This window comes from Dioscorea cayenensis, chromosome 3 (genome assembly GCF_009730915.1).
Source record: "Dioscorea cayenensis subsp. rotundata cultivar TDr96_F1 chromosome 3, TDr96_F1_v2_PseudoChromosome.rev07_lg8_w22 25.fasta, whole genome shotgun sequence".
In the NCBI taxonomy this organism is placed as follows: domain Eukaryota; kingdom Viridiplantae; phylum Streptophyta; class Magnoliopsida; order Dioscoreales; family Dioscoreaceae; genus Dioscorea; species Dioscorea cayenensis.
Window position 1 is genome coordinate 3,423,259 of NC_052473.1, and position 27,959 is coordinate 3,451,217.

At 37.0% G+C, this 27,959-nt stretch overlaps 1 pseudogene; it reads right to left on the reverse strand.

Moving 5' to 3' along the window:
* Window positions 1–48: 48 nt before the first annotated feature.
* On the reverse strand, window positions 49–27,955 carry LOC120249455 (annotated as a pseudogene).
* Between the last annotated feature and the right edge of the window lie 4 nt (window positions 27,956–27,959).

Here is a 27,959-nt window from a genome sequence, read left to right on the forward strand (position 1 = left end):
GGGAAAAATCTGGAAGCTGCAATACCGGCGCATTGGTAACTGCTTGCTTCAATTGATTAAAGCATTGCAAAATGCGAAAATTGGAGCCAGTGCATAAGTAAGCAAGATGTAGTACCACTTGAGTTGTGGGAAAATATGAGAAAGTGCAGCTGTGGAAATCAATGATATAATGAAATAAAAGTGATAGCAGTCATGTTTGGTAAGCCATTTTTTTTTTTATAAAAGAACCCCCACAGAGGCTAAGTGTGGCTGTGGAAATCAATGATATAATGAAATAAAAAGTGATAGCAGTCATGTTTGGTACGCCATTGTTTTTTTTTTTTAAAAAAAAAACCACGGATGCTAATTTATTGAAAAGGAGACAAATACAAAACAAAATAAAGCCAAATAAGAATTGGAAAATGCAACAAAAGGACAGCTAAAAAAGTAAGAACTATTACAACTAGTAAAAGAACAACAAGAGCTCAAACTAGTTACAGAAGGTAGGAATGGGGGTGGGGCGGGGAATCCCCGTTCCCCGCGGGGCCCCGTCCCGACGGGGCGGGGATTCCCCGAAACGTCCCCCCCGCGGGGCGGGGAGCGGGGAAAAAGTCCTCCCCGCCTAGCGGGGCAGGGCGGGGGCGGGGAATGGTCTCCCCGCCCCACGGGGATGCCCGCCCCGCTCCCCGTGGGGAATCCCCGCGGGGATTCCCCGGCCCCATGCCCCGTGGGATTCCCCAAAAAATATAATATATATTTTTAATATATTTATTAAAAATTATTTCAACATTAACATAATATTATATATATATATATAATCAATAAATATTTATTTATTAATATTTTTAGTTATTATTATGGAACTCACAATTATTTTTATACAACTTATTAACTATTGTAATTTATATATTTCATTAAAAACATATTTATTTAATAAAAATCTTAAATTATTTTAATAAAAATTATTATATAATATATCTACAAAATTTAAATTCAAACTTCTAATTTTTCAAATTTCTAATATTCACAAAAAAACTAATTATTTATTTAATTTAAATGAATTGGATAATTAGGTAATTGTCTAGATTTTTTTATTCAAATATCCATGTGTTGCTACATATAAGAGAGTACTTGACATATTATTAGATCTTCAATTATTAATCATTAGATTCTAAAGTTATATTCTCTCGAAAACTATCTCACATGATGAAATTACAGATGTGAGAATTAAGATAATTTTATAGAGAATGTGTGTTCATATCAAACTCGTTAAATTAACTTTATATATATTTCAGATGTCAGGTTTTCATAAAAATATAACAAATATTGTAATTTTACTTTTGCATGAAATGTGATTATAGCAAAAATTTTTGTTCACTATAAAATTTTTTTCACTACAAAAACGCCAAACGACCAACCGACCATTTGATGGCAAATCTCATGTATAATAATCCATCATTAAATATTTTTTTTAATTGTTTTCGATTTAAGTGATTTTTATGTTTAAAAAAATCCAAAAATCACATACCTTCTCCTCTCCAAAAATCATCCAACAAAAACATCTAATCGATTTAAATATATCAATTGAATATATACTTATAAAATTATTATTTGTATACATCACATTAATGAGAAAAAAGAATGGATGGTCTGACTGTAAACAAACATGACTTTTAAGATATATACCTACAGTTTTTCATATAAATAATTTGGAGAAAGAACAAAGAAGAAACAAATTGATGGAAGCATGAAATTATTGTGCTAGTTTTGCATTATGAATTTTATTTAATGGATTTGTAATTTTAATTTAGTTTTAAACTTTATGTTATTTGTACCTTAATGTTGTTATTTCATCAAACATTATATTATGACTTGTTAGGAGAAATATTTTGTGTGAATTTTTATTTTATATATGATGTACGTATGTTGTACTTTGGTTGAGAATTTTTATTTTATTTCATCATACATTATATTTTTTATTTTCAATTGTATATAGCATCTTTTAGCATGTGTAACATAAATACATTAGAAATATTATAGTTATTTATAGAAAAATTTTTTTATATTAATGTTTTGGGCGGGGCGGGGATTCCCGTGGGATGGGATCCCCGCTGGAGTGAGCGGGGGAGGATTTTTCCCCCGCGGGGAATTTTAGCCGGGAAATCCCCGCCCCGTGGAGAGTGGGGATGGGGATGGGGACGGGGACGGGGATCCCATTCCCCACCCCGCCCTCCCCACTCCCATTCCTAACAGAATGAGAAACTAGCATCTGTAAAACTCTTCATGATCCAGTAAGGAAGATCCCGGCCAAGAAGAAACAAATTGACGGTGTGAAAGTCGAGACCAAAATTGGCCAGACAAACAGCTGGGCTCATCCAAGTCGGCGGAGTAAAGTAAAGTTGAGGATTATTATTCATGTTCAGCAAAAACATCACATTGGAAATAAGATCATTAAACCTCCAAGAAATGGGTGAATTGTAGTCGGATAAGGCATTAACAACAGCATAATTGTTAACGAAAACGTGTTGAATCAAGACATTCTTATCCTAGGTAGTGTATAAAGCTGCTTTCATAGCATTCAAATCTCCACTAATGACATCGTTTGGAGGCCCGGAGAAACAACCTGCAAGAGTAACAATAAAGTTAGAGTATGAAACAAAGATGCCTGTTGAAGTTACTGACCTGGAACTGTTGTGTTGAGCAAAAATGAACAGAAAATGTCCATCTGCCCAAGAGAAATTGTTGCAAATAAGCTTTATTCCCTGGAGATTGCTATTCCCAACATTGAAATCTTTAATATGAGCCATTGCTTTGCAAACAATATTGTTGGTGTTCAGGAAAGCATGCCTAAAGATGATATCACATCTGCATTGCCAGATGAACTAGGCACTAGCAGCGATGAGGGAAACAACATGCTTGGAATAGTTGTAACTGGTGATAAGCCATGCTCCTGACGCAAAACTATTTGAGAATTGAATAAGTTTATTTACCTGAAGGTTGAGCATATTCCAAACAGTTTGAATTTTTGGGCAAGTGATAAATAAATGATCAATAGTTTCTTTGTTGAGTCCACACAAAGAACAAGGAAGGCCCGGACCAAGGTTCAACCTGTATAGATGATCTGTAATTGGGAGCCTGCACTTAAAGATTAACCAAATGAAATGCTTAACTCGAGGGACGGTTTTAAGTGTCCAGAGTTTTTTCCAACCATGCCAAGAATCATTGCTGGAAATATCATGGTTTAAGCATTGATAAACTGCAACTGAAATCTTGAGACTGGAGGAAAGAGCTTGCCAAGTCCAATGATTATTAGATGAAGAATCAACAACTCCTAGCTAGATTCTCAGAATTTAGGTTGAGGATATTACCCAACAAACCATTAGAACAAGTAGACACCCAATTGTCATCATGTATAACATCGGCCATAGTAATGTGCTCCAAATCAATAGACATGTCAATAAAAGTAGGCATTAAAGCAATAGGAACACTAAAGCACCAAAGGTCCCAAAGAAAGGAGGATCTCCAGGGATTTACTGTATTAATTTTACAACAAGGCTTTAAAATATCAACAGATTGACAGAGCCCTCTAAAGAACCGGGAGCATTATCCTTCCAGAAGTTCAGGATTTCGTACTTTTTGCGAAGAATGTCCACCTAAATGACATCATCATCATTTAAATACCTAAATAAATGTTTAGCCATGAGGGAATGTCTAACTATAGAGAGATTATGAATACCAAGGCCCCCCTTAGTCTTACCTTTGGTAACATTACACCAGGCTACATAGTGGATGCCCTTTCCATTACTATCTTTACTCCAATGGAATCTTCTAACAATTTTGGAAATCTCTGAAAGGATGGACTGTGGGATTGGGTAAATGGAGAGGGTATAAGTGGGAATGGAAAGTAAGGAGGAGTTGATTAAAATCGCCTTAGCAGCGGGGGAAAGTGACATATTGCTCCATCGACTACGAGAACTTCTAATTTTATCAACCGTGGGTTTAAAGGAAGAGGCATTCATTCTTTTGGGGGAAATCATAATGCCTAGGCATTTAAAGGAAAAGGAAGCTAGTTTGAGATTAAGGATGGAACAAATGCTATCTTTGACTCTTTTGTTAAACCAAGTGGGGAGGAAATTTGAGATTTAGCATGATTAGGGTGATGCCCAAAAATAGAAGAATAAAAATTAAGACAATGGACAATATTTCTGGCTGTAGATCTAGAGGCGTGTGTGATTAAAATTAAATCATCGGTATACATAAGATGATTGAAATTATATTTGAGATTAGAACAAAAGCCAGGAATCATCCCTCTTCTAATCATAGAATTGAGAAAAAAGGACAGAATTTGGGAAACAAGAATGAATAAGTGAGATGAAATGGGGTCACCCTGACGCAATTGGAAGAAGAAAACCAAGGAGAAGCGGTACCATTAATGATAACAGAGAAAGAACTAGACTTAAGACAGGCAGAAATCCAAGAAATCCAATTGTTATGAAAATTCATTTTTTTTAAATAGTAAGAATTGCACTCCACTTGAGCGTGTCATAAGCCTTCTCAATATCTAACTTGATTAACATCCTAGAGGGGCCGTTGATATCGTACTTCATTGAATGGACAACCTCTTGAGTGGCAATAATATTGTCAAAAGAACAACGATCCGAAATAAAACCTACTTGTTCCATACCTACCAACTGAGGAAGAATAACTTTTAACTGGTTAGCAAGAAGCTTGGTAATAATTTTGAAACAGACATTGTAAAGAGAAATAGGCCTGTAATCAGAGACTTTCTTGGGTTTATCAATCTTAGGGATAAGGACAATAGAAGTTTTTACCCCAAGAATAAGGCAAATAGAATTATATAGAAAAATACCAAATAGCTAATTAAGAAGAGTTCATCTCCAATAATAGGCCAAAAAGTGCGATAAAACTCAACGTTGAATCCATCGGGGCTAGGAGACTTACCTGGAGGGAGATCAAGGATCGCAAGGTAGACTTCCTCTTTGGTTTCCTCTCGAATAAGCGACAAGCTATCAGCGTCTGTGAGCTTGGGAAAGTCAAAGGAGATAGATTCGAGGATGTTGGTGTCGAAATCTGGAGGAGCTGTCCAGAGATTGGAGTAAAAAGAACTAAAAGCTTGAAAAATGTCAGACTACTCTGTTAGAACATTTTCGTCTTGGACTGCTCGGTTAGAACATTTCTGTCTTAATCAATGACCTATGAAATGAAGTTAAAATAAGAACGAGAACGAGTAATATAGTGAAAAAACTTGGAATTTCTATCCCCATTCTTAAGCCAAAGCATTTGGGCACGCTGGGCCCATTTGGTGTTACTCTGTCGATGAAGAGCTGCAAGCTTAGCATCAAGGTCCACAAGAGTAGAATGAGAATTGGGATTTGAGTCAGAATGTTCAAAAGCATAGATGTCTGATAAGTGCTTGTGTGATAAGAATCCGAAGTGTTCTTTCCTTATGATGAGCATTACTTTTATCAGGTTTTACCGCTAATACTTGTGCATTTATGTTACTTTCATGCATATAGGGTTGCGAAGTCAAATGTTAAAGAAAGAAGCCAATGTAGATCGTGAACGCACTATTTGAAGGAAATCTTGTGAAGGGTCAAACGCGAAGACATAAGTCGGGTTCAAGATGCGAGAATGTGTGCCAACCTCCGTGTATTCAAGCTAGCACAGTGGTTTGGAGGGGCACAAAGGCAGTCATATTTGAGTATCGAGTAATGCTATATTGAGCGAACAAACCACACGAACCAGCCACACAACTGATGTGGCTGGTGACGTGGACTTTTGATTTTTTTTTTAATTTAAAAAAAAAATTAAAAAACTAAAAAGGGGAGACTAGGGCATCTCTCTCTCTTGGGGTCCTCTCTCTCTCTCTCTCTCGAAAAATTAGGCATATATCTCTCTCTCGCGGCGACCGCCGGCTTCTCTCCCCTTCTCTCGGCGGCCGTTCAAGCCACCTCCTCCTCCCCCGTCGCTTCCCTCTCCGGTTGCTGAGAGTGGCTAGCCGGAAATTGTATGATTATGTTCGATACGATCTCAAGGAAATCGCTTTCCCTTCGTCCTTGCCCGATCCTCCGCATATCATAAAGCAGAGAAAGCTAACCTGGAAAGAAAGGTGGTTGGTCTTAAAGGAAGCCTCTAGGCTTTATGCTGCCAGTTGGGTACGAGATATCGGTCTTGATCTCAGGCCAAATGACTATAAGAAGGAAGATCATGAGAGCGATAATGAAACTCGGGACGATGTTCAGAGATCTTTGGTATTATTTGTCCAGTGTGGTTAATCAGGGATTAAGTGGTAGATGTTAAGTTTGTAATACCAACTTTATTGGAACTCAATCTCTGTTTTGTTCAATGTGTTAGTTTTGGATTTGGATGTTATGGTACAAGTCCTGTAAAAACCATAATTACAAATGTAAATAACCTAAAATTCTGTGGATTTTTTTTTCTCTAAATAATCCATTGTTTATATAAATAATATAACGCATGTCCTAATAAAACTCAATGTCCTAATGGAAACCAAATTCCAATTTAATTCTAATATATCCTAGATATATTTAGAATTAAAATTTAAATGTCCTAATCTTAATCTTAATTGATTATTTGATTGTTTTGGACTAGAATGCAAATTCCAAGTTAAATACAAAATGCAAATTACAAAATTACCCTTGAGAACATATCTCGAGGCATAAATGTGAAAAAATTACAAGATTACCCCTGAGAACACCTATCTCGAGGCAATCTCAAATCTTGGGATAGCCCAAACACGTATCCTGAGGCAATCCTAAATTTTATGTGACATAAGAACGGATCTCGAGGTAATTTGAGAAGGTGCAAATCTTAGGATACCTAAACACACATCCCGAGGCAAATCGAATTTTTTGATTTTCAAAAAAAAAATAATAATAAATTAAAAAAAGTTGATTAAAAAAAAATTAATTAATAAGAAATTTTAAATTCGAATTTTAAAGTTTCTTAATTAAAAAAATTTTTAAATTCAATTTTAAAGTTTTTAAAAAAATAAAAATAAAAATAAAAATAAAATTAAAATTAATTCAAATTTTTAAAGTCTCATCCTTATCTATTTGGTGTGATTTGATGGGATCAGAACGGCGCAAATAAAAAAAACAATATATATATATAATAATAATAAAAGAAGTAAAAAAAAGGGGAAAATAAAATAAAAAAAGAGGTACGAACCAAAATATATATATATATATATATATATATATATATTAAAATTTAAAAAAATAATAAAAATAAAAAATTTTAAAAAAATTTTAAATTTCGAATTTAAAATTAAAATATATATATATATATATATATATATATTTTTAAGTTTAAATTTAAAGTGGATCATCTGTTGTGATGTCTCGGGATCTCTCGGGATAAAGATAAGGGCGAGGTTTTAAATACGGGAGAGATTTGGAAAAAAGAGAGAAGGAGTTTTGAGAAAATTCAGAGAAAGAAAGAAAAAAAGGGGGATAAGAGAACTTCTAAGGTGCTTCATCTCCTTCTCCATCCTCCCGTATTTATATATAATATATATATATATAAGAGAAAAAATTTCAGTGTTGCCGTCGCCGTTCGCTCGCCGTTACTGCCTGTCAAAGAGGTTGCCGTCATGGTTGAGTGGCTGAAATAATGCCGCCAACCATGTACGGCATCCACCGCCTCTGCCTTGCCGCCGTTTGATGCTCTTGCCGCTGCTCGTCGTCACAGCCTGTCTAGGAGGTTCCCGTTGTGGTTGAGGGGCTGAAATAATGCCTCTAACCATGACTAAAGCTTCCCGTTAATATTGCCTGATGTTCCCTGCGACAACCGCTACTGCTCATCACCGCCGGATGCTGTCGCTGATGTTGCCGTCATTGTCTGATACCCTTGTCGCTGCCGCCAAATCCCAACTATGTTTCGCTGCCTTAAAAAGACAGAGGATGTGCGAAATCACCAAGATTCGCAAAATAGGATGCAACCACCATCGGTATAATCAGCCATCAATAAAGTCCAAGACACCATGCTCCTCTCGGTATTTTGTTGAACACTTTCTATACACGGCCGAGGTTCCCACACAACCATGCATACTTTTGAAATAAAGGAGAATTAGGTAAACGCTGAATGAGTGATATGAGGGACATAACCGTGTCGGTGCATGACGTACGTCAATGTTGGATCCCATCCAACTTCAATAACTCATTATCACTTCCTCTTCTCCACAAACTTAAGTCTTCAGCAGCAACTCCCGGCCGCAACTCCCGCTTTGGATCCTTCATACAATCATGATAATATATATAATCTTTTGAGAAAGAAAGATATATATATATATATATAGATATATATATAGATACATATATATATGTATTGAAGGAAGGTGATAAATTTGTGATGGTTGATATTCATTGTGTGGGAGAATGGAGGGAAAAAGCATGGCCCCTCCATGTGGCTTGAGTTCTCTGTGTTTCAGTGCCTCATTTATTTGATATATTTCTCATGAATATTAGACATGCTCATTTGATACAGGACAAGTCTTTTAATTGAGAAAACAAGACGAATAAAAAAAAAGGGCAAAAAAAAATCATAATAATAAAATGATAAAATGATAAAAAATTTGAAATGGTATGCAAGAGTAGAATAAAATTGTGAGAGTATGTATGCATACATGCATAAGAGAAAATAATAATAATAAAGAAAGAAATAATCCAAAAGTGGGTCCCACCATGAAAATATATATATGGAAAGATTATATATATGGAAAGATTTAAAAAAAATTTTATATATATGGAAAGGTTTTTTTAAAAATTTGAAATGGTATGCATGAGTAGAATAAAATTGTGAGAGGACATGCATGCAAGTACGTACCCAATTAATATAAACACTAGAAAGAATTTTGAGTTAAAATATTGAATATATATGGCCTAGCTACCAAGGATACGTATAGCATATAGAGGGATTCACCATTATAAAAGCATGCTATTTATTGTGTGCATGACATGATAAGAAGCATACATACTTGGCATAAAAGAAATAAAAATATATATATATATATATTGAATGAGAATGCATGCAGACAAAAAGGAAATATAAGAAAATGGAGGGCATGCTATGGTCTCATATAAAAAAATATATATAAAAAAATAAAAATAATAAAAATGATAAAAAAATGGGCCCACAGTTAAACAAATGAATGGATGATGTATGCAAGTTCACGTGCATAAAAAATTGCACGCAGACGCATCATGAAAATATAAAAAGCATTCATCATTTTGTTAAAGAATAATAAAAAAAAATTTTAAAAAAAAGGGCCCACCATCAACATGAATATGGGTTTCAGCTTGAAAAGGAAATAAAAAACACGTGACTCATGCATGTTGCACATGAAACTCTAAAAAAATTGTATGCATGCATGCCCATACATTTAGAAGCCAGGATCACCATGCATGATATAAAATAAAAAAAAATTATGCATATATGCATGAGATAAAAAATTGAAACATGCATACATATAATATGAAATGAGGGGCATGCATACAAAAAAAAAAACAAAAAAAAGAAACATGCATGCATGGGAAGACATATGAAAATAATAATAATAATGATAAAAAGAATAATAATAAAAAAATTATTATTGTTATATGCATGCACATGTTCATGGCAACAAATATATATAATGAGAACAATGATGATGAAGCATGCATACATGCCTGGCATATAAAAGTGATGAATGAAATAATGAGAAGACGCAAACAAAAAATGGGAAATGATGCAAAAAATAAAATAAAATGAGAAGTATTAAATATATTTGAGAAAACATGTCATATGGGCATTTAAATATGTAGACATGCATAAAGAGTTGGCCACTGTTAAAAAATAAATAAATAAATAAATATATATATATATATATATATGTGCATGAAAGCAAAAAATAATAACAAGGGAAAATTATTGTTCACCCCTCGTAATTTTCAAAACTTCCCAAAAACCCCTCCAACTTTTTGCAGACACCCTGGACAAATCTCCGTTATATTTTACATTCCTTTTAACCCCTCACGGTAAGTTGAAGTGGGTCCACGATATGAAATTCTTTTTTTGCCCTTTGCAAAAGGTGGGAAAAAAATGGCGTCCCAATCATAACTTTCTTTACGCATAGTTTTTTCAATTTTTTTGCCTCCCGCTTTGCTTTTTTTCTCAAACAAAGTTTAGAAGGCTCATATCTTGTTCTTCTTGTTCTTGTTCTTCTTCTTCTTTTTCTTCTTCTCATTTGGTGTATTCAATTTTAGCTCTTCCGATTAAATTATGGAGAGTTTTTGTGCTATTGCTAGATACAACGGGGAGGGACGAGTGCTAATGTTCACTGCTACCGACTTTTGGGAATCAGTGTTAGTCGAAATATGTGAGCGATGGGGTCTCGATATTTCCCGTGTCGAGTGAAGTTTATCACACCCGATGGACATAAAATGGTATGTCTCATATAAAAACGAGGTTGACTTCCAGACAGCATGTGTCACGTGCACTCCATCTTCAAATGTTCGTTGTTGATCTTGTTGTCGGAGCATGATGATGTGGCATCGTATCCTCACCGAAAACGAGTTCTTCTCGTTGTAAGTTTCTTCTCGCTTATGTTTATATAGTTGTAGAAGTTAATTATTGTTTATTATCCCCTCGCCATCGCTTTACATTTATCAAGTTTCCATTTAAACACTATTGTCTCCGATTAACTTATTAACTTATTATTTAACTTTTTTTGTTTTTAACGCTTTAAGATTTATGTTTATCGCTTTAAATATTTTTGTGTCTCTGCTTTAAATATTGATCGTGTTCGCTTTAAACTAAAGTGTTGGCGGGGAATTCGAATCCGGCAGCTCTGCTCCACATCATGGCGAGCCCGAGGGTGTGGCATGCCTTCCTTCCTCATCCGATCAAGTCAAGTGTTGTCGTTGGATATTGACAATGTTTTGAAGGCGTTGAACATTTCGAGACGCACTTACTGAATTTTTGCAATCAAAAAGGAATTTTGACTTCAAATTCATCGAATAACGAGAAATACTCAGCGATCGCGAAGGAAGCTTCGACTTCAAAAAAATGGCGTATAAGGAAGCTATATTCCCCATACCGGACGAAACGACAGCCGATGGATGAAAAATCACGAACTACGCTTATGCGACCGCCGCGACGAGAAGGCAACCTCGGGTGTCCCTGGACGAAAGAGGATCGAGTCGTAAGCGTCCCCGAGGTCCGCAAGTTGCGCTGTAGCCATCAGCACGCTTTCGAGTCACAATCGCAGATCGTGGAATGAATCATGTCCCGACTAGGCATCGTGTATATACTTCTTATTATTGTTTAAATATTGAACTTCATATTTAAATATATCTCTTACGCTTTTAAATATTTTTATTCTCTGCTTAACTCGTTATTTTTTTATCGCTTTAAAAATAAATTTGTATCCGCTTAAAATGTACAACGGGATGGTGCTAGCGGTTCCCCAGCTGCACTAATACACGCTCGGTTCCCCAGCCGCTTTCCACTCCCGTCGCACATAAAAAAATCGGAACATTACATTACATTCTATAAGAGATTATTAAGTAATAAGGATATTTTAAACCGAAAAATATTAAGTATATTTTTTTGTTGTAATTACATTGATATTATTAAATAATAAGGATATTTTAAACATGAAAAATATTAAATTTAAACAGAGAAACCTAAACTTAAAACAGAGAAAAACGAAAGTTAAAGGGCAAAAGTTATCATTATACAGTTAAAATGAATGTTGATATTAGCCGATAATGAAAATGAAAATGAAACAGAACCCTACCCGATAATGTACCTCAGGGACTACAATATCATCCAACAAGAACAGTAACCTCAAAACGAAACAGAATGAATTTAATTGAATTTAGATACATGTACATTTACATCGACAAAAATTTGTCATGTTCTTCGAAAAATGAATCGAATTTAAACCGGTTTACATTTCGAAACTATTACACCCTATACAATGACTATGACCCCCGCTATGCGTACACTCCTCCTCGGTTCGCTTTTTACACGAAAGAAAACGGAGTTTAAACAATTACATTGATATTTACACAATGAACTATATACTTAAACACTGAAAGTGTATGTTAAATAATGAATCTGGATTATTAAAGAAAGAGTCGTGTATACAAATATAGAAAGAATGACTAAGAACCCGCTGCGAAGACTCCCTCCGGATGTGATGCCTACCGCCTCCCTCCCTAAGTATGCGGAAACATACCTTAATCGCAGATAAGGGACGTCGACTCTGCAGTACCCGTAGCTTCTCACCGGCTGAGTAATCGCTCGATAAACCGCATGACATGACGACTGCGATCGACACTTCCTTTTTTTCCGTCAGTGGAGCTTCGATTAGTCGTGAACAAGCTGGGTACTTTGCGATCGCCGACTCGCCCAACTCCATGTCGATACTGAGGTCGAATAGGTTCCACTGCCGAGATATACAAGTTCATATTAGAATGCCGATTATTTATCGAACACTATTACACAAACACAAATTATTAAAGCACTTACCATTTCTAGCTGCTTTTTATCGTGATTCTTCGCTTTGGCATGAAGAATAATGCCCGTATTCTTGTTTTTTTCATTGTCAAGGACGACGACATGGAAGTGCCCACTCATAATTATCGGGAGGATGACGATGTCCACTTCATGCAAGTTGCGCGCGCATCTCCAATCATAGCCATCGTGGATTCATGTGCGCCGTCGCCTCGCTTTGACATGAACAAGGCCAGCTGGTCGTGTGATGGAGGCGCCTCTTATAACGATATGGCACTACGCCATCGCCTTTTGCAAGATACATACGACGCGTCCCATCACATCGCCCTCGCGACCATCTCCTTCCCCTCGAGCGTGTCGAATAGATTGGCCCGTGTGGTGCTGACAGAGTCATTCTTCCACACGACAGTGCTGTGGTTGAACGGAACAAAGACATGTAAACAATGTTGTAAGTATAAAATTAAACGTTAAAGTATAAACTTTAAATTCTATATTGAATGTTTAAACAGTAACGGTAATATTTAAAGGGTATCACTTATAAGTTAAATGTTATCTGTAAATTTTAAACGTTAACGCTCCTACTTAAATGGTAACTAAAAACAGCTTTTTAAACAATATCATAAAAAAACTTCAAACTTACTTGTCCATAGGGGCGTCTGAGGAAGATCCTTATCAACTCCCTCGTCAGTACTTATTGAGGCGCGATCGACTAACGATTTTTTTTTCTTCGAATGAAGACTTTCCAAGTTCTTCTACTTTTTTTATCGGGCTTCCTTTTAATGGGGGCACGACGGCAGAGATCAACGGGAGACACTTCCTTACATGCTTCTTGTTCTTGTGGGATTGTGTCTGCCTTCGATGCGGCACGATCAGCCGTTGGTTCCACCGTGAATTCCACTTCGTTGAGGATAGACTCAACGACCTTCTCAACCGTGAGTTCCACGGCAGTAGCATCAATGGGAGACACAACGTTGTCTGGTTGTTCTTCTTCATGTATTGTGTCCATCTTTGATGCCAGACTCGTCGCGCCGGTTCCACCAGATGCATGATGTCGCCAACAACGTAGTCGACGATCTTTTTCCACCGCTGCAAACTCGGGCGCCATCTTCAATCTCCTCCACCGTGATGGGCATGTCATCAACGTTAACAACATCAGCCGCCGATGGTGCTGCTATTATTTCATCGTCACGCCCAGACGCAGTGGAGACGGAGGCATTATTGTTTTCCTCTTTTTGCAAGCTTCTTCGAATGAGGCCATCTTTCGAAGGGCCACCCCGATGATGTCCTCGTCGTCCGAACTCCGACGGCGTATCCGTCCCCGGGTGCTTCATTTGTTTGAAGGGAAGGCGCAATCGATCAGGATCGCGACCGCCTTCCAATGCCTCCACCCGAGCGACATGCCGAGGGAACTCGGTCATCAAAAATCGCAAGCCTCGCATGAGAGTTGCAGCTGACATCCTCGCCTAGTGCCGGGCGGGAGAGCCGCCACGCTCGGGGGCCGACACGGCTCGGGCAGGGTGGGGGAGGGCTTCTCCGCCTCGACGACGCGCTTTTGGCTCGAAGCGGGAGAACGGCGGCCCAGCAGGCAAGGAAGAGGTCGCCCTCTCATCTTGCCTTTTCGAGCAAGCGGTTCCGGGAGCAATAGCATCCGACCGACGGTTGGGTCTGAACAAATACTTCTTCATCAAACGATTCGCCGAACCACTCGAGAAACTAGCATGTGTAAAAGCAAACAATCTTAGCGAAATTATTTAGTTTAAACAATTAAAACTATATTTACACATGTAACTCGTATATTTAAACGTTATAACCTATTGTGTTAAACAAGAACAAACAAATTAAACATTAAACTAAAAAGTTTAAACGGTAGTCGAACAAAGTTAAACGGTAAGTTATAATGTTAAACGATAGATGAATAAAGTTAAACGGTAAATGATATGGTTAAACGTTAACGCTCTACAGCTAAAACAAAAATATTTTTGAATTATTACCTCTTTTCCTACGAGAGACGACAAACTCGTCTCTATCGTCAGCTGCTTCCCGTGAAAGTATTTTCACCGTAGCACAGAGATCCTTGGGATCTTGCAGAACGGACTTTCTTTCCGGCTCCGGTCACCAGAAAACCGGATGTTAAGCGCCACCGCAATCCCTTAACATACCCGGTGTTGGTCTTCTTCCCCGCGCATCTAGATTGCGACTCGGGTAGCGGCTTGTGGTATGTCCTCCATAAGCCACTTCAGCGTCGCTTGCGCCCATGCGTAGCGCCCCATTCCGTAGATCATCGACATAATCAACGATCCGGTTAGGGAACCGAGCAGGAGGTATTTGGGAAAAAGGATTGTACCCGTGAGAGTACACCATCGATGAGTTTGGCAAAAATTCTCCTCTTCTCCCTCTCGTCCAACGAGTTCATGAAGAGTGCTCTCGATGGAGTCTCGTGTCTCTCGTGACGCCTTCGATAAATACCTCTCTCGAAAGTCGACCGTGTTTTTCTTCTTCGAAACACGATCGCCTCCCCATCGCAACGCAGCCAAGAACGATTGCCACATCTTCAGCCCGAAAGTCGCGATGCTTTCCCGATCCTCGAATTTATTGGTGCGGTTATCGTATCTCTCGCAATGAGAGTCAAGAAGGGCCCGCTCTTGGTATACGACTTCCAACTCGAGAATGCTCGTGAACGGTGTCCTTCGGATGATCTCCCCAGATGTCGAGGGATCATGTGAACTTTCAATTCGACCCACGGTCTCCACTACCGTGTCAAGTAGCATCGCCCATTAACTAGATCGACCGCCATAATCACAAGCTCGCGACAATAACAAAGACATTGTTAAGCTGAAATGTAATTTGTTAAACCAGTAAACACTCGCTCTTAAACACCGATATCATTTTTTTAAGCAGATGACGTATACTATTAAACAGAGATACAAATAATTAAACTGAGACTGAACTAACTTAAACCAGTAAAAGCTCATTGTTTAAACGGAGACCTCATTTTTTTACAATCGCAACCATATCAACCGAAAGGGTAAACGTAGATTATAAACATTACACAAAAGCACAACAATCGGAAAAACCATTTTCGATCAGTATACATGCATCGAAAATGTAAAACAAAACAAAAACCCTAGCCGAGACATCTCCCTGCAGACTAACAAAACCCCAGCCGATTAATCCCCCTGAAAGCTTCAATGTCTTCCAACAAAAAATAAATCACAAACCAAAACCGAAAAATGTCTCTTCGTAACAGAATAGTTAACAAAAAACCATAATGAATACCTTAGACTGCAAAGTGACGAAATGCCGAATACTTGCACGGGACTTCTTCTTCGAGACACGGTGGAAAGGGAAGAGTGCCGTGGGAAGAGAAGAGTTTGAGACGCGAGTTGAGCTGAGTCGCGAGTTGAGAGAAGACAAGCACATGTATTGCTTAAGAAAAACCCACCCACTTCCTCTCACACCGCGAAATGGGTGCGACCCACGACTTCCGTGCAAAGGGCATTTTTGTCCATAAAATTTTTAAATACACTCCGCTTTAATGCCATTCACGTACTTTGGGGGTTTCAAAAATCATGGAGTTGAAAAGGAAGGGGTTTTTTTGGGTATTCAAAACTATGGGGGGTTTGTTTGGCAATTTGGCAAAGTTGTAGGGTTTTTTTGGCAATTTCCACTAATAACAATAATAATAGCAAAAATGCCTACGTTTATGAGATGAGAAATAAAAAAATATGGAATAAAAAAAATATAGTGGGCCCATCATGAAAAAGACATATATGTAGAAATAAAAATGATGAATGATGAAGAGTTTGCATGCAAATTCATGAGGAAGCATGCAAATATATATATACAATGAGAAGGCATGCATACATGTGTGGCAGAATGCATCACCATGTATATGAGAATACATCCCAAAGTGCAGGCCTACCATAAGAGAAAGAATACAAGTACGGATATTGTTCAGTATTTGAACAACATTTCCTTATATCCAAAGTAGCATCAAGGGTTAATCAATGATTAAAACTTTCAACCCAAAGGCAGTAATAAATTTCAAAGCGATAATGAGATGCCTATCACATACAACAGCAAAGCATGTAATGCGATGATAAGGCATAGATAGTAGTGACTTATTCATTTCAAGACGGCAATAAGCCACGCAACGCAATAACAAAATCACTCGGTCCAAAAACATAATAAGAATGTTCCATTCCCGAAGGATGGAAACGAGATATATATTTCTCTCCCAAGACCGTAGTGAGAAAGACATTTCAAAAATGATAATGAAATATGCAATGTCCTGACAAAGCACAAGCAGTAGCGAATCTCAAGACAATAACGAGATCTAAAAATGACAATAAGGCATATGCAGCGGCAGGCAACGCGGTGACAAGGCACAGGCAGCAACAATGATATATATATATATATATATATAAGTGATGTAATAAATATTTTTATATAATAAAATAACAAGTTTCATAATTCGCGAATCCTCTTGCTTTTACTTGTACTTTTTTGCCCTTAATCGGAGGTTCCTAAGATTTCTAATCTAGGGTAATTAATAATAGAGGCTTGCCTCTATTAGGAATGAAAGAACCCACATAAAACAAATACGATATTTGTGCTTCGATGTATCGTCTGGTGTCTTTTCATGATGCCAGATGCATATTTTCTATCCCACAAATTCTTGGCACGCCCGGTAGGACATGCGTTATATATAAATACGGGAGGATGGAGAAGGAGATGAAGCACCTTAGAAGTTCTCTTATCCCCTTTTTCTTTCTTTCTCTCGAATTTTCTCAAAACTCCTCTCTCTTTTTTTCCAAATCTCTCCCGTATTTAAAACCTCGCCCTTATCTTTATCCCGAGAGATCCCGAGACATCACAACAGATGATCCACTTTAAATTTAAACTTAAAATTATATATATATATATATATATATTTTAATTTTAAATTCGAAATTTTAAATTTTTTTAAAATTTTTTATTTTTATTATTTTTTTTAATTTTAATATATATATATATTTTGGTTCGTACCTTTTTTTTATTTTATTTTCCCCTTTTTACTTCTTTTTATTATTATTATTATATATATATATATATTGTTTTTTTTATTTGCGCCGTTCTGATCCCATCAAATCACACCAAATAGATAAGGATGAGACTTTAAAAATTTGAATTAATTTTAATTTAATTTTATTTTTTTTTATTTTTTATTTTTAAAAAAAAACTTTAAAATTCGAATTTAAAATTTTTAATTAAGAAACTTTAAAATTCGAATTTAAAATTTCTTATTAATTAATTTTTTTTTAATCAACTTTTTTTTAATTTATTATTATTATTTTTTTTGAAAATCAAAAAATTCGATTTGCCTCGGGATGTGTGTTTAGGTATCCTAAGATTTGCACCTTCTCAAATTACCTCGAGATCCGTTCTTATGTCACATAAAATTTAGGATTGCCTCAGGATACGTGTTTGGGCTATCCCAAGATTTGAGATTGCCTCGAGATAGGTGTTCTCAGGGGTAATCTTGTAATTTTTTCACATTTATGCCTCGAGATATGTTCTCAAGGGTAATTTTGTAATTTGCATTTTGTATTTAACTTGGAATTTGCATTCTAGTCCAAAACAATCAAATAATCAATTAAGATTAAGATTAGGACATTTAAATTTTAATTCTAAATATATCTAGGATATATTAGAATTAAATTGGAATTTGGTTTCCATTAGGACATTGAGTTTTATTAGGACATGCGTTATATTATTTATATAAACATCCATTTAATCTTTTTAAGTTCTACTTTTCATTTAATTTTCTGTTTCTTTTTTTTTCCCCTTTAATCTTTTATAGATTGTTTTTGTATTTGAAAACATATAGGAATTTTTTAGGTAATTGAAACTATAATATGGGCAGCAACCTGGTTCTTCCCTCTAATTAGACTTCCATCATATAATGAAATAAGATTTTATTAAAATCTTTATTAAAATAGAACAAGCCCAAACTCAAAGGGGATGACTTTCTGATATGATGATCATTACTTTTTACTAAGCTAGAAATCTTTGCTCAAAGAACAAGCCTAACCTCAGAGTGGGTGGTTTATACTTGTCCTGGAAAAGGCCAAACAGGCATATTTATTCAACCACAGTTAGAAGCAAAAAGGAGCAATTGGAATTGAAATTTGAAGAACATAAAAAAATAAATAAATAAAAATAAATAAATAAAATCAGAGCAAAATAAAATCACAAAATTGTCAACACAACTTCAATGCACTTCCAGCATTAACCAGACATTGTTTGAAAAATACACATAATATTTTCCAGGGATGTTTCCAAGTTCGGAGAAAACATCAAATGTTTGCAACATTCTGTTCGGAGAAGTAAACAAGAACTACAGTGGGAGAGGAAAGCGACGGCAACCGGAGAGGGAAGGGACCGAAGAAGGAAGCGACGACAATCGGAGAGGGAAGCTACCGAAGAGGGAAGCGACGGCGACGGCAACCGAGAGGAAAGCGACCGAAGAAGGAAGCGACGACAATCGGAGAGGGAAGCGACCGAAGAGGGAAGCGACGGCAACCGGAGAGGAAAGCGATGGGGGAGGAGGAGGTGGCTTGAACAGCCGCCGAGAGAAGGGGAGGGAAGCCGGTGGTCGCCGCGAGAGAGAGAGATATGCCTAATTTTTCGAGAGAAAGAGAGAGGACCCCAAGAGAGAGAGATGCCCTAGTCTCCCCTTTTTAGTTTTTTAATTTTTTTTAAATTAAAAAAAAAAATCAAAAGTCCACGTCACCAGCCACATCAGTTGTGTGGCTGGTTCGTGTGGTTTGTTCGCTCAATATAGCATTACTCTTGAGTATCCCGGCTTGTGCATTGATAACAAGATTTTCACCAATGAGGCTGGTTATTGAAAAAAGCAAAGCGATCTACGACGTGAACGTGTGCCCGTTGACGTTACTTCGATGAAAACATGGATTTGGGAGTGTTTCGGGCCGGTACTGTAGCAGGGTACTATAGTAAACACTATAGCAATTTATTGTAGCAGGTACTGTTCACAGCCAGCTGAAAAAGAGAATTCTAGAGAATCCACAAGGGCGTGTGGAAATTATCCACGCTCGTGCAAAAATTCTACAGGCCCGTGTGGCAAATCCACAAGGGCGTGTGGATGCCCGATTTCATCCTTATTTAAGCCGCGATTCAGCCTCGATTTCAGGATTCTTTTTTTCCATTCTTTCCCAAACTTGAGAGGGGGCTGGCGCTAGAGTTTTGAGAGGTATTATCAGGGTTTTTGTAGAGGTTTTTCGGCTTCGACATCGCGCTCAACTTGGAAGAAGGTTATTGAGAGAGCTTTCGTTGGCACCGATCCGATGAGGTGTGTCCAAGGCCAGAAAAGGGGACCTTTGGAGGAAATGAGGCTTCTCCACAAGACCATCGTCATGACTATCGATGAGGTTTTCTATGGATTACTTATTTTTATATTCGATTTCATTATTGATTGTAACTAGCTCCATGGAGCCCTAAACCCCCTTGTGGGTACTTGGATTTGTGAACCCTAGGATGTATTTGTTTCATTAAAACTTCTATTATGCTTTCATTAATTGATGTTTTATTCGAGTTCCAATCTTGAATGCTTAATTGATTGAATCCTCTCTTAAAGTGACACTAGGGTTGAGAGTTCACCTTGGTAACCCTTGTGAGTGAGTGACACACCACGAGAGTCAGACAAAGCTAGATTGGAGTGGATTGAGAGGGTGAGTCGAGAGGTAGCGGAGCATCCCCTTTCCCCTCCGGTGTGATTTATCCTACCTCCATTTCCTTGAGTTCTTTGCGGTCATAGTAGAGTGAATGGGCTAAGGGATGACCTTTCGTTGGGCTTAGTTGCAGAGGCAACGGAGTGAAGCGTTGAAGTGATTTTAGCACCTAGGGCTTAATTGTGACTAGGAACCTCTCACCTGGACGAAAGGGTTAGGTCTATTTCTAGGAAGAGGGTTTATCACATGGAATCCCTAGAACTCCATGCGATTCTATCCAAGTGTGAGGTGTTGAGATTGTCCGATTTCTCCTCCGGGACATGGTATAGAGTTAGTCACGATTGACCTTAGATTTGGGACCGTGTATTGAAGGATTTCGACGACTCATTAATGCATTAGTTGGGAGGCTTAATAGTCAGTTTTGCACTTGAAATGATTATCGTAGGCAGAATAATATATGAGTACCCCATTTATATCAATTACCTTATCTCTCACTTACTTGTGCTTTTCTCTCTTGTTTCTTTTATTCTTGTCTACATTACATCTTGTCAACACAATCATTATTCATCTTCACTTGGTTAAGAAACAATTTAAGTATTTTTACTCCCTACTCCCTATGGATACGATACCCACTCACTTGGGATTTTATTACTCGACAAACCCGTGCACTTGCGGGACATACGCAAGGGGCGTTGTCAATGTCCGACTCCACTCTAAGAATTTCCAATTCATTGTTATTAACCCCGCCATGACTCCAATTTATGATCCAAAAACGAGAGCGAGATAAAAGGTGAGTGAAAACTTACATCGGATTTCCATGAGGAGAGAACTCCCAAGCTTCCCGAACTGCAATATGGCAACCTAAATAATCAAGCCAAAAATTGTCAAAGCAAAAGGAATTATGGCTATGATAAGAATGCAATGAGATACCGAGGAGAAGTAGGGAATGATCAGTGAAAGTCCGAGAAAGATGCTGCAACTTATAAAACTTAAAGGCATTAATCCAATCCATGTTAACAAGACAACGACCCAATCTGGCCCATCTACGGCCAGAACCATTCTGGTTATTGCACCATGTAAAAGAAGGATCGATAAAATTTAAATCTAAAAGGCTAGAATCAACAAATTCTTTAAAAGAACAAGCTTTTCTATCATAATAGGAAAAATTTCCTCCATTGAACTCATTCCTGGAGAGCACAATGTTAAAGTCCCCAAGAATAAGCCATGGGAGACGAAGATGAGTAATTTTAAACAACTCATGCCACAAAAAACCTTGATTTCAGAAAAACGTAGAGTTATAAACCACTGAAATGATGCAATTGTTAAATAAAGTAGAAGAAACCACAATATGCAATGCTCGGCGGGAAACAGCAAGAGGAGTAACATGACCGATAATTTTATTCCAGAAAATAAAAATGCCACCCGAAAGCCCATCAGCTTCAATAGCTGCCCAATCCCAAGACTGGGGGTCCTAATACTGAAATAATCAACATGATCTGAGTTAGCGAGTCTCAACAAGGCACATGAGAATAGGCTTGTAAATCCGAATGATCCTGAAAATGTGAGACGACGTATCTCTCACTAAAATACCTCTGCAATTCCTACATAAGACATTAGTCAACTTCATAAGAAACATAATGCAAAGAAGAACACGAACAGAGATTTCCTAACAGAAAGTCAAAAAAAGCTAAAACAAAAACCGCAAGCCAGACTCAAGATCCAATGATTTCTGACTTCATTCTTCCTTTCTTGGGCGAAGAACAGAAGGAATGGGCACTTTTCCTTATGAGAGCTTCACGTCTAGCTTCTTCTTGGTACTGGACCAAGGTCACATCATTGTCTGGATCCTCATCATCGGGCATCTCCTCATCTTCATCTCCAGATGAATCAGCTCCCTCGTCACTATCTTCATCCATATCTCCATCTAAAAGAGCTGCAGAAACCTGGTCAACTACAAGAAGATGAGGGTCCCTCTCGGCCTGAAGGGGACGAGGGTTAGAAGACTGGAATGAAGTTCTAAGAATAGGTGGAGGAGAGTTTGAACAGGAAAAGATGGGAGATTTCCCTTTTCCTTGATATGGAGGACCAAGGTACCATGTGATTTGATTTGGGGAGTTGATCGGTTGAACAGGGTTTGAAACAGGACCTCCACTAAAAGGTTTTCAAAGGTCTTGATGTAAAGAAGGTTGGCCCAAATCAACGATTGGCGGAGATACCAAGGGATCATCAACGGCTGGATTAGGGCTCATTGGGATTCCTTCCTTGGCCATCAGCTCTGAAGAAATAGGGTCTTTATTTGGAGCTTTGGAACCTAGCAACCGATTGTGATTATGACTGGATCTACCTCCACATATCCCACTGAAGACCGAATATCGAGACCGAGGCCTGCCCTCCTTGGAACTCACCGCGGCTGCCATACTACGAGCCTCGGGATTAACACTAGTGCGTCCACCATGGCTGCGAGCACAACCACGTCGGCGGGATACCAGGAGCTAGGGGCCATAATCAAAATCCGGTATAGAGGCCACTAGGACCGTTGAGGCTTCCGAAGGAGGAGAAACGTTAATATCCACGCCGTGAGGGTTCTCAATAACAGCATGATCTCGGCTAAACCCTACCGCTGTCTCCTGAGGGACTCGAAAGGGTGGATGGGTATTGCCAATCTTAGTCGCCATCGAACCCTGACATTTGTTAGAACCATGGCCGATTAAGTCGCATGAATAACAAAAGGTCAGCAATTTTTCATACATCACTATAACGAATACACGCTGATGATCATCGGCAAGCTAAAACCCATGGCAAAGAGGTTTCGAAAGATCAATGTTGATGCAAACCCGAGCATATTTTGATCTCACTAGATTGGAAGTGAATTCATCGATCTTGATCAAAGTACCAAGCTGCCCAGCAATGGTTTCCAGAGTTTCTCCTTCCCAGAATTCTACTGGGAGGTTGTGAAATTGAACCCAAATAGCTGCATGTGGAGTTTCGCGAAGGAAGGTTTGAAGAAAGGTTTCCAGGGTGAAAGCTACAAAATTATGCCATTTACGGACTAGGGACCTTCCGTGATGAGATGCTGTATAACCTGTTGAGAGGAGCACTAGATAAAAAGAAATCATTGGGAAGATCAGAAATGAATACTTCGCCAAGGTTTGCCCATTTGGTAAGAAGAGTGGCTTTAACTTGATCAAATGGAGGCGATTTTTCGAAAAGTTTCCCATACAATGCAAATTGAAAGCATCGAGCTCTAGACAGACCATCACTATCCAGTTTGACAAAGTTGGAGGTAGACTCCTTAAGTTTGTGCAAGAGAAGGGAATTATGAAGTGGAGAATTGTTTAAGTGAGGAGTAGTAGTAGAAGCCATTTGCACCCAGGATTTTCTGTGGGGGAGAGGGGGATGAGTCTGGGGGATTAGGGGCTGGTCCCTGCTTGCCATGGCAAGGGGACTGGGGAGGCTGCGAGGAATCAGGCGAAGGGTTAAGAGGAATCAGGCGAAGGACTGAGAGGGGGATTGCGCCTTTTGTTCCTTAAGCTTACAAGCCATCTTTAAGGAACACTTCTGTTCAACGTTGTTCATCATAGGATATTTTTTGGTTTGAGCAAGTGAAAATAGGAGCATCATCATCTGAGATTGGTAGTCTAGAATTGAAACCTTTGCTTTGTATTTGTGTGATTATGGCTACAATAGTCATGTATAGTACTTTTAAGAAGTTGTTTAAGCCATCTCCAAGCATCAACCCAATAGCTAAAGAAATCTATGATAAGATATAAAAATGTAGTTAATTATACATATTAAGTTCTTATACCATACTAGATGCATTTGATATTAAAACTGAAAACTAATTACCTGGTAGCCTTGGAGGCCTTTCACACTAGATTCATGGAGATCATAAGCAAACCAATATCCTTTTTTTCTTCTCTATGAGAGGCCATTGAATTCCCCATGAAATAATGCCTCCAAAAAAGAAGGAGAAATTTATAAGATGGGGCAAATCATCCCAACTCCAATATAAGTAGCTGAGAAATCAAAATAAAATCTAAAACAAAAACAAAAGTTAATTAGTTAATTAAATATGAAAAGTTTTAAAGAAATTACTTGCATATTGTATGTGTAAAAACGCATAATTACTGACATACTTTTATAAAAATTATATTTACTGATAATATGAAAGTTTTAGTTTAAGCAAATAAAAATGATCTATAAAGATTAATAAAGAGATATTATTTTTAAATAATATAGAAATAATCTTCAATTTTTAGGAGAGAATGCAATGAAAAAATTGAAAGATTTATACTATGATGAATGTTAGGAATTCTTATTTTCGTTTAATTTATAGGCATTAATGCCCAATGTAGGGAAGGCTTTACATCCACAACCATCTCCTGCGCTATAAAACCATTGGAAAACACCCCAGAAAAAGCTCATAAAAAAGAACTTTCCCAAAGTTGCCACTTGTTTCCTGAAAAATTAAGTAAAAACATAATTAGAATTTTGAGATATATAAGATGAATATTATTAACATTTATTTATTATTTTCTTTCTATTGTAATATGGATATACATTCATTTGTTTTTAATAAATGTATACAAGCCACAACTACTATTACGTTAAAGAAAAATTAAATCTTTAATTATATGTACATAATCATTTTGTTCATTTCAACTCTATAGTCTCGACATATTTTATTCTATTATCCACCTACATTAATTTACACTTATATGAATTTTATTTTCTTCAATTTTATAACATACTATATTAGTTAATTATCATATATCTTACATATTTACATATAGATTTTTCTCTATCAAGTTTTAAAAGATATATATAAGAATTTTATCTGTATATCGTTAAAAAAATTGATTTGTTTGTGTTTATACTTCTCAACCCTAAATGCAACATTGAAATATATTATTACATATCAAATAAAAAAAAAACTTTTGTATTCATATATCTTTAAAAATTTATAATGCTCATTAAATTAATATTTATATATATACCCATAAATATTAAATTTATTTTATTCATTACATCTAAATAAATATTAACATTGTCAGAAATAGTTTAAGAATTTAAATAAAATTTATGTTTATTACTATAAAAGGTTGTTTTTATATTATATATATATATATATTAATAGTGAAACTTATATATATATTAATAGTGAAACTTATATTTATATAATTTATAATATGTTTTAATGGTGTGTAAGAAGCAGAGGAGCATATACATAAATAAATTGAATTTTCAAAAATGTGCAGGATATTTGATTTTATTGAGAGGTTTATGGGCAAGAAAACCATATATATTTTGTATTCTTTACACATTTATCCATTTTCAAATTAGTAGATATATGCTAAATTTTTATAAATAAATAAATATATAAATAAAACGGCCTCAAGTAGTATAACTTTGAATTTACTTAATTAATACTATTCCTTAAGGAGTATGAAAACTTTTGATCTTAAGGAGTATGAAAACTTTTGATCAAGTGAGTAGTGATTGTGCCACTTGGGTATCTCAGCTTATAATCAATTATCATAATCTAAAATATATAAAAAAATATTAGTTTATGCAAAACAAGAAAATAAATAAATAAAATTATGAAATATTTATGATTAAAAGGAAAACAAAAAAAAGGTTATGAAATTAAAGCAACCACCTTTCTTTATGTTATCTTCTCTGTTCAGTTCTGTTGATCACGAATGATGTGGCTGGTGACGTGGCTGGTTATTTTTTTTTTAATTTAAAAAAAAATAATAAGAAGGACTTTAGTTATCACATAGCTCTCTCTTTCTCTCTCTCCTGTCTCGTTCTTCCCCCTCTCGAGATCCCAGCTACCACATCACCAGCTCCACCGGCGTGTCTCCAGCTCCATCGGCGACTCTCCTACACCACTGATCCTGGTCGTGACGCCCTTTCCTTCTCTGTGTGCCCCCCGATCCAAGCGGGCACTCCCCTCTCGGTTCCCAGCTTCCGTCGGCCACTCCCCTCTCCTCTCTCCTTCACCACCGATCCCGGCCGCCGCTTCCTTCTCTGTTGTGCCCCCGATCTTGGTAGCCGCTCCCCTCTCAATTATCAGCTCCAGTCCACCGCTCCCCTCTCGATCTATTGGTCTTTGCTTGGCTGCCTTCCCTCATCTTGGATTGTTGTTGTTTTTATGGTTATATTGTTATATAATGTCTTTGGTGTTATTAGAATTGGGATTGTTGTCTTTGTTATATTATTAGATGCCAGAACTCTTCACTCAAATTGGGATTGTTGTCTTTGGTGTTATTAGATGACAGAACACTATATTTTGGTCTAACTCTTTAGATGAACTTCTAGATACTACTCATCGTTGGGTTTTAGATATTGCTGCGAGAGCTCAGGCAAGGAAAATATTCGATTCTGCTAGAGCTCAGGCTCAGAAAAATCTGCTTATAATTAACTCCCTTTGGATTGCATTGACGTCATTGAAAAAGGTTTTGTTGCTGATTTTTTTTGCTGAGTCCAAGAATCTGGTTCATTGTACAAGAAACAAAAACCACAAATATGGATGTACATAGTTCTATGAACTGCTAATATAACAAAAGGTTCATGATTTCGTCTTAATCACTTAGAACATGCCAAACACCACATAAATTTGGTAATATCGCCAAAAGAAAATAAAGGTAGCCTGAAAAATGTCTTGTATACAATCACATTGTACATGAAACAAAAACCACAAAGAAATAAGATACTTGAGTGGTAATGAACACGTAGGAAAACATAAGCATTAACGGAGCTGAAATATCATCAAGTTTTAACAGGCCACCAAAGTCCAAACTATTTTTGTACTGTCCTATTTTTATCCATCCAAAGTAGACACAACTCAAAAAAAAAACATATTGCTTTCCAATTGTAACAAAAACTGGTCTCATATGAGCATCATCAAATTTTCTCCAGTAGTAATGGATGGTGTGAGCTGGTCTTTCAAGAAGCATTGTGAAGCTATGCTTGGCTTTGAGAATACCTGTTGGCCAGCTATCATCTCTTGATAGCAATGGAAGGTTTAATTCATCTCTAGGCCTGTTTTGTTCATCTCATGCTTGTTGTTTTGATGTTCTTGTGCATGAGGAGGTAGAAGGTGATCTATCAGTGGTTTTGTTAGGATTCCAAACACCTGCAATCATATAAATTTTAATCAATGTTCTTATGGAATCTATTACAGTGATAAAATAAATGCAAACTATTGTGAAATAATACCAAAGTGCTGAAAAGGACAACAACAACAATGTTGGTGATCATTGTTGCATTAACTGGATTCCATGCAACACCAAGGGATGTGAACTGTAAAACAGAACAGAATGTAGAGTGTGATAATGATAATCTTCATTTCTGACTGAACAACCACACTAAAAATACCTGCTTGAATGCTAAGGCAATAGAAACAGCTCCTCTCATGAGCCCTGCCCACCAGATTACAATCTGTGACACAAATAAAGTTTCCACATGTATTCATTCATTCAAATATTCTCGCAGAGGCCAATGATATTTGTGATTTAAATAACCTGGTGTTTGATTGTGATTAATGGCTTTCCAGCATCTGAGCTCATGTAGTTGGATAGAGCAGACAGGGGGAAAACGAATGCAGCTCGTCCAAGCAATGTTAGGAATATCACGGAACTGTAAATGCCAAAGGATGTCTGCATGCTGCAGTGAAATTGCAGAGGAAATTCCATGATA